Raw genomic sequence first — 15,624 nt, forward strand, 5'->3', positions numbered from 1 at the left:
ATCAGCCGGCTGCTAATGTTCCTGCATATGTTACCCTGTACCTCTACTGGCTGAGACTTGCCGGTAATGGTTTGTATGGTTTGTCATGCTATCGGAAAGCGTATATAAGCCACACTGTCAATGTTTCGCAGGCATATCCATAGCGTTTAGCTGCCATATTTTAGTGATACTCCCAGTGATGATACGTAACCACATTTTTTTTTCTCAATGACAATTTGTTGTTTGTCCGTTCCGGCGTTGTAAGAGTTTTAAGTGCGTGCCGTTATTTTCTGCGCCACTACATACAAACTTTATTCTGTGTGATCGAAAAAGAAATAGAAAAAGCAGGACAAAAAGTGCGTGATAAAATGTTCGCAAAAGCTCGCAAAGCAGCGTTTTTTTCCCTCCCGATTTATAAGGAATGCTTATACCGAATTTTGATATCTAGTACGTGAATTAAACGGTCAGCGTCAAGTGGTGAATACAAGCGGACGCAGAAGTTCTCATTCGCGCATACTTCCCGGTATTGACCCGAATACCCAAGACTAATAACGTAGAATTAACGGCACGGAAAATAGAAGCGATCGCACCATAGGACAGAATTCTTTCTTTTTTATTATTCCGAAATTATAGTTAGTTCTATGATAGTTAGAAGTCATGGGCGCTGTATTCCTGATACGATCAAAATTACGAATGAACCTTAAAGGAGCACTGACACAAAAATTTTACACCTTCTCTCTCTCTCTCTCTCTCTCTCTCTCTCTCTCTCTCTCTCTCTTTTTTTTTTTGCTGTTGTCGTTGTTGCAATAGTTAGCTTGTTATCCACTTATCACGGCTGGAAAATCTTTTGCGCGAGTGCGCAACGGTTATTCATTTAGATACGTTTTTTTTTTTTTTTTTTTTTAGGTTTCAAAGAGCACCGAGCTAGGCGGGAGCAGTTCCGGCGGCAAGGTAAACACAGATGACCACGTGACCACGCAAAACTGTGACGTGGGCGACGCAGTGGCAGCCAGCATACGCGAAGCAGCAGGCACGGAGGAGGAAATCGCAGGTAGCGCAAACGCAAGCCGCGTGCCAGCAACCAGCCAACACAAACTCATGACGCAGTTTGGTCTGCGCTGCCCCAGCGTTCATGTGGGCGTCGCGAAAGGCTCCACATCTCACTCAGTCGAGCGACGTGCACTTTAAAATTGGTTTTTTTATGTTATGTGCTATAATTTACCCTTGATATCTCGTAGTTATGTTTCATATGTCTCCCCATAATTTTATCTCGCTGATCATTTCGCCTTCAAATTTTTAGGGGCGAAGCTCCTTATAGCGGCACCCGTTCGTCCCCCGTAGTAAAAAGTATAACATTTTGACATCCAAGATGGTGCCGGTGAGAGACTTCTTCTGTGCGTTGTTGAACAATAAAAAATAGTGCTCAATGTACATGTCAATGGCTGCTAATGGGTAATGAGAGACAGGAGCATTCGGCTTTTAGTTAACGCGCAGGCTGCGATCACCATTAGCAGCCATTAGCATGTACATTGAGCACTATCTGACTGAAAAAGTTTGCTACGTCATACTCGCTGGGTGTAACCTCCTTAGCTTTAGAAAGGTTTAGCAAGCGTTGAGCCGCAGTGCCATGAATACAATGAACTTGTATATACCATGAATGAACTCGAGCTGGTTAAAAATGGGAAGTAGATACGAAGCGCAAGCCGTAAGAAAGTAAAAGCCGAATTCTCCGCCTCTCATTTCCAATTAGCAGCCATTGGCATGTACATTGAGCACTATCTGACTGAAAAAGTTTGCTACGTCATACTCGCTTGGCGTAACCTCCTTGGTTTTCGAAAGGTTTAGCGAGCGTTCGGCCGCATGCAGTGCCATAAATACAGTGAACTAGTATATACCATGAACTCGAGGTGGTTAAAGGTGGGAAGTGGACCCGAAGCGCAAGCCGTAAGAAAGTGTGCGTGTGCCAGCTCTCGTTTAGTCCTTGGAATGTCCGCTGGATGGCGGTGCTTCTATATGGGGAATATATGATGAAAAGATGCGAGATGGTGGTACTTTTGGAGTGTTGAATAGATGGACGAACGGACACAGACAGATGCATGGATGGACGCATGAACGGACGTAGGGGCGGCTGCATGGACGGACGCACGAACAGACGCACGCACGGACGGGCTGATGGACGCATGGACGGTCACACTGACGGACGCATGGACGGACGGAAGCAAGAACGAATGGACGGACGAATTCTTCGCCCCACTCTCCATCATTCACTCCGTAGATATGCTGCCATTTTTTTTTGTCAGTGCTCATTTAAAGGCCCCACCACGGTGGTCCAGTGGCTTAGGTACTCGTCTGCTGACCCGCAGGTCACGGGATCGAATCCCTGCTGAGGTGGCTGCATTTTCGATGGAGGCGGAATTATTGTAGGCCCGTGTGCTCATTTGAGCGCACGTTAAAGAACCCCAGGTGGTCGAAATCCACAACGGCGTCTCTCATAATCATACGGTGGTTTTGGGACGTCAAGCCCCACATCTCAATCATCAATCAAATCAAGCTCCTTTAAAGAAGAAAACAAGCGACGCGCCACCATTTCACGTCATACACAGCAAGGAATGAAACTCCACAGCTGCTTCCACTAAACACGCAAACACAAAATAGACCAACAGACTGATGTATAAATATATGGATGGAAACGGCACTCGTATACGGTGACGCTAATCACCCACAGTCGTCTCAACAAGTATGCTTCAAACAAACATAGAAAGCGAAGAAAGGGCCATCTAGTGCCAGGGAACGTCGACCGCGCCACTGGCTGGCTTCCAAGTTTCCTTACTTTACTTCAGCTAGGTTGTTTCGCGAGACGAGATTTTTCGTCATCGCTTGGGCTTTGTAAGTCGTCGACGCCGAATTCGAGCCTGTCACCGCGCGATATTTCTTTCGATTTTTGTTTTGTTTCGCATGTACCGTAACGCACGCGAAGTGTGTGACATTCGTTGACGTGTGTGGACGGCGATTACCTGCTTCGAGTATTTCGAGGAAGCCACATAGAAGGGCACTGCAAATGCCAGCAGAAATCCGTTTTACCGAGGCCGTTAATCCCTTCTGTGACCGACTAAAGATGCCCGCATCTCTTTAAGCCCGTATGCGCAGCAGCGACAGAGAAGCCCACGTGAAGACGATAGGCACGGGCAGAGAAAAAGAAAGCTAAAGCAAGATAGGGAATTCAGGAAGCTTGAAGACCGACCGACCGACCGACCGACCGACCGACCGACCGACCCACTCACTGTATGGCTGGCTTCTCCATCGTGCTCAGCACTTTGTAAAACAAAGGAAAATTAAATATCACGCTTTGTCTGGTCGCAGTGGTTCTGTGATGCCACGTGTTCGATCACTGAAATAAATGTAAATAGAACAGTGTCCGTCATACCGGTATAACAACCGCAGTTTGAGCAACAGATATTGCTTTAGCTCAGCTCAGTTTAAGCGTGAAGAAAAGATGCTATGCATAAAAAAGGGGAATAAACAGACGACAACGTGAGCGTAGAGGCTTATTTTATTTGTTTATCGCATGACGTATACAGTATACCGGTAGGACAAGATACGATGGCGGACCACAAAAGCCCGTCCATCCATTTGTTCATCCCTATCTATCTATCTATCTATCTATCTATCTATCTATCTATCTATCTATCTATCTATCTATCTATCTATCTCGTTCCTCTACCTGTCCGTCTGTTACTGAATGTCCATCTACTTCCGACCGACCGACAGACAGACAGAGACAGACATAGACAGACAGACAGAGACAGACATAAACAGACAGAGACAGACAGACAGACAGACAGACAGACAGACAGAGACAGACATAAACAGACAGACAGACAGACAGAGACAGACAGAGACAGACAGAGACAGAGACAGACAGACAGACAGAGACAGACAAAGACAGACAGACAGACAAACACAGACAGAGACAGACACAGACAGACAAAGACAGACAGACAGACAGAGACAGACAAACACAGACACATACAGAGACAGACAAACACAGACACAGACAGAGACAGACACAGACAGACACAGACAGACACAGACAGACAGACAGACAGACAGACAGACAGACAGACAAAGACAGACAGACAGACAAAGACGGACAGACAGACAAACACAGACACAGACACAGACAGACAAACACAGACAGACAGACAAAGACAGACAGACAGACAAAGACAGACAGACAGACAGACAGACAGACAGACAGACAGACAGACAGACAGACAGACAGACAGACAGACAGACAGACAGATAGATAGATAGATAGATAGATAGATAGATAGATAGATAGATAGATAGATAGATAGATAGATAGATAGATAGATAGATAGATAGATAGATAGATAGATAGATAGATAGATAGATAGATAGATAGATAGATAGATAGATAGATAGATAGATAGATAGACAGACAGACAGACAGACAGACAGACAGACAGACAGACAGACAGACAGACAGACAGACAGATAGATAGATAGATAGATAGATAGATAGATAGATAGATAGATAGATAGATAGATAGATAGATAGATAGATAGATAGATAGATAGATAGATAGATAGATAGATAGATAGATAGATAGATAGATAGATAGATAGATAGATAGATAGATAGATAGATAGATAGATAGATAGATAGATAGATAGATAGATAGATAGATAGATAGATAGATAGATAGAAGTGGTTGTTCAGGAAAAGTCAAGTCAGCGAAGAAGAGGACAGGGCACCGGACATAGCGGCAGCTTCGTGTCGTGACTCTTGACAACGGCGCGACACTGAGTATAGGAAGAGGAGGAAGACACGCACGCCAACAAGGTATACGTACAGCTTGGCTAGACCGTTAGGTGCACTGAACCGTCGCACCTTGTGTCGTGCGACGACGAGACAAACCGGTAAGCAATCCGGTCACAATGTTCGCGTGGCGTATATACACAATGTTTGCGTGTGCGCCGAGCCTTTAGCGGATACATCTGTATACACGGTAACGAGCTGTGGTGACGAATCAGTGCAGGAACCCCGAACTGAACGGTGGCGCAACTTTGTTAAACGAAATTTACAACACGAAGCGGTAGCGACTACATCGTAAGCGACATATATTATTTTCTGGGGTTCTTGCGTCACTGGTATACGAACATTTCACTATTTATGGCCCACTATATGCGCAGTGGACGCCCAGCCATAGTAAAGATTGGTCGCTCAGTCGCTTTTCTAAACAGATTAGGAACACAAACAGCGTATGCAGTGTACTTTTGCTCGATGTTCAAGCCAGGATATCCTTGAAGTATTCCTTCAAATAAACGAATCACATCTAACGCACGGCGGACAATCCTTTCAAGTCCATCGATGTACACAGTGGTTTGGACTTGTTCGGGAGGTGCCGCGGAGATTGGGCAGTTATGATAGGTAAGTACAGATGGAGTTTCCACGGTCACCATGCAGTGACGGTCAAAGCGCGTATAGCCCAGCCGCTCCCGCTTATATGTATCGATCCATATTGCAGAGCTTCTCTCCACTTTCTAGTGCCTTCCTTTGAAAGTAGCCTTGATTGATTCATTGATATGTGGGGTTTAACGTCACAAAACCACCATATGATTATGAGAGACGCCGTAGTGGAGGGCTCCGGAAATTTCGACCACCTGGGGTTCTTTAACGTGCACCCAAATCTAAGCACACGGGCCTACAACATTTCCGCCTCCGTCGGAAATGCAGCCGCCGCAGCCGGGCTTTGATCCTGCGACCTGCAGGTCAGTAGCCGAGTACATTAGCCACTAGACCACCGCGGCGGGGCTCGAAAGTAGCCTCAAGATAAATGATATCATGTGATAAGTTGAACCACAGTGCAGTATTACGGGCGTAAGGGTTGCTCGAGCTGTTCGTGCCAAAATCAATCGCGGGTTCGAATGGTGCATATGCGCGAGCGCTCGCAGTGGTATGTACACTGCGGCCTTCTCCTCGAGTGGCTCACAGAACTCCTACAAGTGGCGCGCCACCTGTCCAACGCTAGTCTCACACAGGTTTTGCAAAGCCTTGCATCAGCGTTTGCCACAACTGCGCATGCGTCGTACACTATCCTCTTGCGCAGGTCTCCGTTAAGTTGGGTAAATAACAGGCGACCGCAACGACCACTATCTCTGCTTGTGATTCTAAAACTCCCTATCGCGTTACGGTATTGCGATTATAGATTGCGTTGACGTATCCAAGCTATGTTCTATTCGGACGTGTAAACCCGTTGAGCCTGGGTAAGTAGTTTCTCAAGAGCATGACTGCAGGAGAGTCTTGTGGCGAGGGATAAGCCGATAATGTAAACCGCTCAAACAACGCCACCGCAAAACGAAAAGAGATGCAGGAGCGACGATCGCAAAAACCGCACCGCACAGGGATCGTATGGCAGGAGGGGGGTGTACACACACAAAGTATGGTTGAACCGTGGCCTCCGAGATCGCGTGCCGCACGCGATCTTGGAGGTCATGGTTGAACACTCCTTTCACCCCTTAAAAAATATACTGGCTTCTAATAAATCATCTCTCTCTCTCTCTCTCTCTCTCTCTGTTTCTCTCTGGCTACGTTCTGGCTATGAGCGCACGTAGCCAGCAGAGGTGGTGGCTTAATTGAATCATCCTTCATACATGCATGTTTGTGCATGCGTTAGCAATGTGTGCGTGTATTACACGTGCAAAACTAAAATTTTGAGCAAGGACATAAGGGATTGATTCCCCTAGCTACGCAAATGGTGAACACGCATAGATACGATTGCTGCAGAGAGCGACGTCTACGGCGGACAATCAGGCAAGGTCCTCGCTGGAGACAGTCACCGCGGTGAGGCCCTAAAAACGACGCAATTGCCCGCGAGTACCCGCTTCAAAAAACCGTCGGGTGATCGTAAACGCCTTGTCTTTATAGCCTTGAGAACGACACTTGCAAGGCGAGGCTTACGAGAGGCAACCGTAAAGGAGATCTCTACCCGGCGAGGACAACGGATGGCGACGTTCCATGAGTCCGTGCGATAGAGCGTCGAGCTGTATAATACGAGCGCGACGCAAAGGGGCAGTCCGGAGCGTTGCTGACCACAGCACGGGCCACAGCTTGCAAAGCATAGAATAACAGGGGGCTGAGCTATAGTAAGTGCAAGCGTATTCATCCTAAAAGCCAGCGCGTGCAAACACGGACGCAAGGAGGAAGTCAGGACACCGCATGAGGACAAACGCTCGTGAGGACACCACAGCCGTTTGTGGAGGACACCACACGAGGACACCGAAGTGAGGACATGACCACAGGAGTATGCCGTGTCCTCATTTCCTTGTGTCCGCGTTTGCACGTCGTCTTCGACACTGATTGCAAACAATACTACAATTATGATAATTAATTTGGTTTTGCGTCTCAAAGCCACGATATGATAACGATCATGAGATACGTCGTAGTGGAAGGCTCCTGGAAATTTCGACCACCTGGAATTCTATGAGGGCGCCGCGGTCAGGATCCGATCTCGCGACTTGATAAGCTTGTGTCCATTTGCACAAAAGTGCAAAAACAAAAAGCATTGCTGAGCCCAACAGAAGCAATGAGGAGGAGGAGTAGGAGGAAGATTGAAAGAGGAAGGAAAAGGAGATTAGCCAGTTCTCAGACCGGCTGGCTACCCTGTACTGGCGAAGGGGGTAAGGGGGATAAGAGATGAGAGAAAAGAGACGTTGAAGGGCAAAAAAAAAAAAAGAAGAGAGAAGGTCATCAGACGATCCACAACGCTGCTTACAGTCTGTCTCTAAGACCACTTGCCCGCAGAAAGCGCAACAAAGCTCTCAATGCCTTGCGTGCAGAGGACGGTCAATGAAAGTGTTGCTGGCAACTGCGGCATGAATCACACCTTCAAATAAACAGAATGCAAGGAGGCCGTTGTATATCAAACACCATTGTCAATGCGGTAATACTTACATTGGGCAAAGCAGAAGATGCACGAACATTCGTCCTCGGAAAGCAAAACACTCGTTGTCAGAGACGAAACCGTATACCCTCTCGCCGCGCATTGCCACGAATGCGGTTGCGCAATGACACTGTCGCATCATGAAAATCAGGTTGCAAGGGAAGTGAGTGAAGCCTTCCAGGTTCGAAGGGAAAAGAAAAGCTACAGGTGCGTTAGCATGCCGTCAATTTCGCTTCGTGACGCCCAGATTAGTTATCTTTGCAGTACCTGCAGCAGATGATACCAATCCTCAGCTTTTTTTTTTTCTTGCTTGCGGCGTGTTTGGATGTTTTGCTGTTTGTTTGTTCTTGTACTTTTCTGGTAAGTTCGATACAGTTAGTTGCGAGTCAGCGCTTGTCTGTGTTTCTTTTTCTTCGTCGTCAACTCTTGTGCACTGTTTCAATCAGGATAATCAAATTTAGCAAACACATCTCCGACGTACGTCACAACTTTTTTTAAGTTCTCTGAAGTTTTTTTATAATGGTAAGCACAATAAATCCGGAAAAAAATTCCTGCTTCATTTCTAGACTTCGAAATTGAAAAAAAAAAAGGCTATAGCATTAAGTCAAGTGCTCGGTCTCAATTCGTCGCATCATTCCTTCTAAATACGTAATTCAAGCTCGAGCTGTAATCAGTTTCATGACACATGCCATCCAATTTTTGGTATCAACGCTCGGTCGTTTAATAATGGCACCGAGATTAACACCTTATACACGGGTCTCCGCGCATTTCGCCGCCTCCATCGAAATGCAACCACCGCGGCCGCGATTGAACTCGTGTACTTCGGAAAAAACCGTTACGACCTTATACCACCGTGTCCGCAAACTCTAAAGCGTAGTGTATAGTAATAATGTTTGGGCGAGTTGGAGAACTAGCGTAGTGTAACAGTGTGAGCTGTCGACAGACAAGTGTGGTGCGGCACTTCTAAGCACGAGGGCGGAGTTTCCCTCGATGAAAGTGATTGATTGATTTGTGGGGTTTAACGTCCCAAAACCACGATATGATTATGAGAGACGCCGTAGTGGAGGGCTCCGGAAATTTTGACCTTCGATGAAAGTAAAGCGAGAAAAAAATCAATAGAAGAATGGTGCACGTCAAAAAAAAAAAAAAACCAAAGCGGTCAATTATGATTGAGGAGCCGTGCCCTACAACATATGCTTCGTCATGATGTGGTGGTTCGGACACGAAGAATTCAATTTTAACTTTCGCGAGGAGTAATATCAATGAAAAGAAAGTGTAATCCCTGACAACCTATTGTAATACAGAGGCAATACACCATTGCACAACGCCGCCCAACCAGAAGCGCAGTTATCAGATGCGTCTCGTGCGTAATTAAACTACCGTGAACAAAAAAAAAACTGGCTCGGTTCAAACGTCACGATGAGTGTCAGACAGAAGAGCAATTCGATGCCAACGGCGAGCGCTGGCTTTCGCGATGGCTCCAGCTGTACTGCGTACCGCGCGGGCACACTGGCGCGCATGCGGCGATGTTGCAACGTACTACTGCAATGCGCTCTACCTGTACAATCTGTTAGTCGTCCCTGCCACTGTGGCGGTGTGTTGTAACAGTGCTGCGCATAGTATAATACGTGGAATTCGTGTGTGCGTGTATGTGCAGTACAAACAAGCTCGCGGCACAAGCCATGGAGGAAGCCCGTAGCTATGAAGGAGAGAGAGACAGAAGCGCACAGGTATAAACCAAGCAGGATTCCCTTCCAATGAGGAAGCTCTAGCACTGTGTAGTATGTATCACCGTCTCACGACATGGCCGCTGCAACCTTTTCCGGCAAACTCCTCCACCTTTGATCGACGCGTGGCTTCGGCTCGGACCCTCTTCCTGACTGCAGCGCCCTCTAACCGGACGGCAATGTTGTCGAGAGAGAGATTGTGGTTATATCAGAAGAAAAGAAAAGAAAGGTGCCGACCCGTAACTGTCTCTCCTTACGAGGACACCTCAACAGGTCAGCAGAGGAATGGGATATGGGGAATAAAAGATATAGGGAGAAGCAAGGAGGGATAAAAAGAATAGAAGGAAAATAGAAGGATAAGAAGCCGCCAGCCAACGAGAGGAAAAAAGAAGGAGATAGGAAAGTGGGGATCCGGTCGAAGCAGTCCAAGGGCGGGGTGCCACAATGCGAGAGCTGCACGGCATCAGGAGACCGCGGAGGGCGAACCAGTCGGCGGGAGCTACGCTGAAGTCGGAGATCGCGAGGGCACAACCGTCCAGCTTGAAATCCTCCGAGCGAATCGCAATGTTGTCGGCAAAAGTGGCGACGCAGACGGCGTATAGATTTCAACGTCCACGCCGCAGTGGCATATGCATACTGAGAGGGCCAGGGCGGCACGCACCAACGTTTCGAATCTACGACCGCCTTATATGTTTGCGCGCACTAGCGGGACTATAAGCCGGGATCGGTACAATTCCCTTGCCCCTCCCCCCCTGAGAAACTTCGATTTTGCATGTATGATACGCACACGTACAAACGTGCGCACAAACATACACAAAAAGCACGTAACCCGCCCCCCTACCTCCACTCCTTTGCAAAAATGTAAAAAGAAAAAAAAATGGCTACGCCGCCGTTAGCGCGCATGTACTTCTGTAGAGAAAGAAGAAAGTTGACATCCATAACACATATGACAGTGAGCTATTTCGGTTTTGACGTTCTTGGCGCAAATTAACAAGTTCAATATATTAAAAAAAACGAAGTTGAGCATTCTTACGTTCCCGGGTATGATTAACCAATGATTACCTTTATTAAAGTGAATGTCGTTGGCGTCCAACCAAGACATCTAAACCAGTGGAGTAGCCAAGATGTGGCACACCGAGCCTCCCCCCCCCCTCCCCATTTTTTTCGCCCAGCGAAAAAAAAAAGGGGGGGGGGGGGCCTTGGTGTGCCCCATCAGAGCGAAACATACAAAGCGAAAGTGCGGGGGGGGGGGGGGGCTCAGTGTGCCACATTAGGGCGAAAAATGACCATTTTAAGGAGGTGCGCTTGACCCCCTCCCCCCCTCCCCCGAAAGAAATCTCTGCATACGCCCCTGATCTATCCTCACAGATGTGGTCTTAAATGCTCATTAATGTCCGAGGAGATTCACGGCAGCCATCGTTACGACTAAGCAACAGTTCAAGCACCAGCCGATCATAGCGCCAATTCTTTGATCGCGGCGTGCAACGGTATACTCCTTGCAGAGCGATCTAGAAATGACAAGCGTACACCGTTTCAGCCCTGCGAATCAAACCCCAGCTATGTGTACAACCCCTACGCAAATCCGCGCGGCACAGTGAAAGCTATAGCACAAAAGCTGACATCATTCGTGCAGCCTGTAAACCGCATGCATGAAATGACAAAATTAAGATGACATATCCAGTCCAGCCCCGCAAAGCTGTCCGCAACTATACAGACCAATTACCGACTATCGTGAAGCCACCCAATCGCCAGCGAAACATGCAATCCTCTCATAAAACAACGTCTCCACGATATTTACTGGTGGTGCAGGCGATAACTTCGTGAAGTGCAGACGACATAAAATAGTGCTGCACCGAATTTATAACGTACAGTGAGACGGGTTACAAACAGCCGTAGCGGAGAGCTCGCGATAAAAACTTCACGAAGCGCACCATGACGCACAGTGTCTTTAAAAAAAGAAAACAAGAAAAATAAAAATACACGCGCGAAAAGGGGGATAAGAGAAAGAAAGGGAGTTTTCTATGGCGCTCACTCATCGCGGAAACTCGCTTTTGCTCATGCATAAAGGCGCCGACACCAAAATTACGCGGAAGAAATTAAACGCCCGCTTGCGCTGCGTATACGGCCTTCACTGGGGGGGGGGGGGGGGTGCAGGTGAAAGGCTTTTGCCGAGGCCGGCTGTACGCAGGCGCACACGAGTACGTCAACGAGCCGTCACTAATAATACTGTGCAGCGGGATCCGACAAATTCCTCATCCGAAGCATACGCGACACCGATATAGACACCGACGCCTGCGCGCATTGTTATGTCGCAAGGTGTCAGTGATGCGTTAACGATTAGTGCGCAATGTGCTTCGCTATATTCTCCTTTAGCGCGCGCATGCGGACGAGTTGTGATGTCATATGTGTGTCGATTAGACGTGCTTAACGAAGCGCGAAAATACGTTCGAGAGTGCCAGCCAGTATGTAGGCCACGTGAAGGTACGGTGGTCGCGCATGTTAATAGGAACACCATTGCTATATCGTGCAAAAAATAAGATTCCTCGCCGTTTGTACACAAGAACAACTTATTTTGGGTTGTTTTACAAGGAATATATGTGCCTCTGCGTGCGCGACACGCTCATGTATGACGGAAAGCTCCATCTGTTTTTTTGTTTTTTGAACGAAACAGCGGAGCTAATGAAAAAAAAAAAACGATTATACGCCATCCTTATGAGGTTTGTAATAATGCCGGAAATGTAATGGAGCCATCCAAGATTGTGCACAGTTGTTTGACGTAAAGTGCTTTAACAAATTTTTTTTTCTTTCTTTCTTTAAGTGACCGGAACGTGTCCTAAAACCTCTCCAGTCAGTAGACACGACACGACACAGCGGCAGACTTTCCGTCCTTTAACTTGAACTCAAACGACAACCTCGACCTAATAAGAGATCCTTACATACGCTTTCTATGCGCGCGCCGTCAACGCCATACTTGAAATAAGACACCACCATCAGCAGCAGACAATGCTAAAGATGTCTATCTTAAGGCACCTTCTGTTCAAAGCGAATTCAATGTTTGCCAATTACGGCCCGTGTTTGATATGCGCGCTTTCTCAATTCGGGTTAAGTACGCGGCTTCACATTAAACGCAAGCAGTCTTCATAGTTCTTACCGCTTATGCGAAAGCACGTTCTCTTTTCATGCAGATGCCAAAAAGAGAAGAAGCGTAAGTTTCTTTTGTTTTTGTTTTCTTTGACGAAACTTTTTTCAGATGCCTTGTGCCCGTTCCCCGCCTGAAGACATCCCCACACTCCACCCTCATTTACCCTTGTATAAAAAGTTGCGGCAGACAGAACGTATATATAGTCTTTTGTGCGCATGTGCGTAAAATGACCTTAATTAAAATAGGCTGCGGCATATACGCGGTCATAAATTCATCTCTCGCGGTGATAGAATAGACTAAATGACGGATCTCACACGACGAGTAAACCATAAAACAAGTTAAAACACTTTACCATTAACCATGACGTGCAGTTGAAGAAACTTTAGGATTATGGAACAGGTCGCGCAGTTTACTCAAGCGCGGGATACGTGACGAGGAAAATGCCGTGCACGTTAAAATTTATTTTACGGGATGAATATAACAACCACCGCTCCCAGAGCACATTTCAGGAACTCGAACATTTAACCACATCCATTAAAAAACGAACTAATTACATCCGACCCCCCCCCCCCCACCTTTCATGTTAGGCAAACGCTGAGGACAGTACACTGACAAGTTTTTATGAGATCATATGTGCTTCGTAGTGCCTGAATTGATTTTATTTTTTGGAACACAGTTAAGTTAATAGTTATGAATTCTATTAGGACTTAGTTTGTAATTATTTTAGGACGATTAATTAAGATTCCACGGGACCTAATATTAGAAGGACTCTTAAGCTCCATGAAGCAGTGTTAATATTTCTGAAGCGTTTCGTGGGATCCGCACCTTCAACACTGCAAAAAATATTTTCATTTCACGACAAAAAAACGCGGGTAACATTATTAGGGCACTTCAAGGTTTGCCGAGATTTTTCACGAGCCGCTATAACGATTTTATTTGCTATAGCACGTTAGTTACATTCGTTGATTGAATATTAACCTCTCATTAGAATAACATATTTAGAATCAAAGATTATGACTCAGTCCTAGATTTCTAACCCCGGTGAATTTATGCGTAAGAAATAACACTTACGCTGTCCACAAACTCTTTAATTGCAGCTTCAAAGTTATGTCGGTCAGATACAGAATAAAATTAGTTAATATTTTGTTAATGTTACCTACCCCAGCTGCCAATACAAAAGAATCACTCCAGATTTACGCGTTGTAACTTTTTGCTACCCTAAGGGAATATCAGTAGCAGGAAAATGACGTATGCATTCTAGCTTCCTGATTTTTTGAATAGTTTGCTATTACAAGTTAAATTCGCGCACTTTGTTGCAGTTGCTATGTCAATTCTTGGCACCGACTTTTCTTATGGCTCCGTAGGTACAGTTTTGAATTGTATAGATCACTGGGCTAGTTCTATGCTTGTGCATTCGTTCCTTGTTTTATTGCTCGCTTGCAGCTAGCGGGTATATTTATTCAATGTTTTTTTTTTTTTTTTTCTAATGTAAGAACATGTCTCGCTACAGAGGTTGCCAGTTTGCTATGCCACCTTTTGACTTTAAAACGAACTAAATAGGCGCTGATTCAGAAGCGCACGAGACAAAATGTTATTTCGGCAGAACGTGCAACAATTTTTAACTGCGGCACAAAACATCTTCTCGTAGTTAGTGAATAAGTTAGGGCTACGGATATGCGCTTGAGATAAAAATCTCAGACATCGCAGCGAAATAAAATCGATTAGAATTCCTGCTGCGACAGAATTAACGAGTCCGCTAATTAGGCAAATTATCGGCTGCGTTCGCTTTTTATAAGATATCTTCATAAGTCTGCGCTGACGCTCGCTCGAGTTTCAACCAAGGCCGATAAGAATGAACAAAAATAATGCGTGTGGTTAAAAAAAAAAAACAAGGACGAATATATCACCGATTAAACATAGTGAGGACCTACATTTGAACAGAATCACACACACATACAAAAAAAACGAACAATAAGTAAGCACGCGTTAGAGCAAACAACGCTTCGTTCGCAGATAAAACAGTCTTGCATACGATCACATGGCCAGGTGCAGTAACCTGACCCGAGAAGCCAATGAAGTATGTCACGCCGACTGGCGCGTATTTTTTCAAATGCCCGTGCCAAAAAAAAAAAAGGGGGGGGGGGGGCGTATCCGTAAATCAGAGTCACCTACAACTATTACGGCCTGTGGAGCAATGGTCGTCAACGTATACACAATGATAGAGCGACAGCGCGCGCCAACATTAAAATTGCTTAAAAAGCTCGCCTGCATATGTAGTCTGTGCAGCGTGAGTTAAACATTTCAAAACGTGTAAACTATCCCCATATATGACTTTTCTTAACGGGAAAATATTTAGGTTACGCTTTCTTTTTTTTTTTAGCAATTCTAGTACGCTGCATTACGGCAACCGCATTGCACTTACAGGTCATTCGCGCACAACATAAAAACTGCTGCAAACGCAAGTGTGCATGGTTCACATGACCTTGCGCATTTTCCCAGTTGATCACTCGCCTTATTTATCAGTTACATAAACGACATCTTTAAATCCGAGTTTCGATGTTCGCGCATTGTTGATCGAAAATTTCAGCTCACCGGCGCGGTGTTCCTTGCTGCACCTCTTCTTGCGCCGAACAAATCCTATTAGGAGCCGTATCCTCTCCGGCAATCCTCCGTGTTGCACCTTGCGCGAAGTGACCGCCGCACACTCCCAACTCTGTGCCGCAAGGAACAGTTATCGCGCGTCGGCTGCTCAAACGTGATGGCATGCCGCTTGGGGGCTTTACTTTCGTTCGCCGTCGCCAGGATCGCG

The 15,624-nt window shown here is 46.2% G+C and overlaps 1 protein-coding gene across 2 annotated transcripts in view; it reads right to left on the reverse strand.

Annotated features, from left to right (window-relative positions):
• The window catches only part of Moe (moesin), a 188,547-nt gene extending 172,986 nt beyond the window's left edge, over positions 1–15,561 (reverse strand). The window contains exon 1 of one of the 2 annotated variants that reach the window (XM_037425589.2): positions 15,408–15,561. The gene's annotated coding sequence lies outside the window, so the exon portion shown is untranslated. The remainder of the gene's footprint in view (positions 1–15,407) is intronic. The other variant, XM_075895380.1, reaches the window with a different exon arrangement.
• Between the last annotated feature and the right edge of the window lie 63 nt (positions 15,562–15,624).

Source organism: Rhipicephalus microplus, chromosome 5 (genome assembly GCF_043290135.1).
Source record: "Rhipicephalus microplus isolate Deutch F79 chromosome 5, USDA_Rmic, whole genome shotgun sequence".
Lineage (NCBI taxonomy): Eukaryota > Metazoa > Arthropoda > Arachnida > Ixodida > Ixodidae > Rhipicephalus > Rhipicephalus microplus.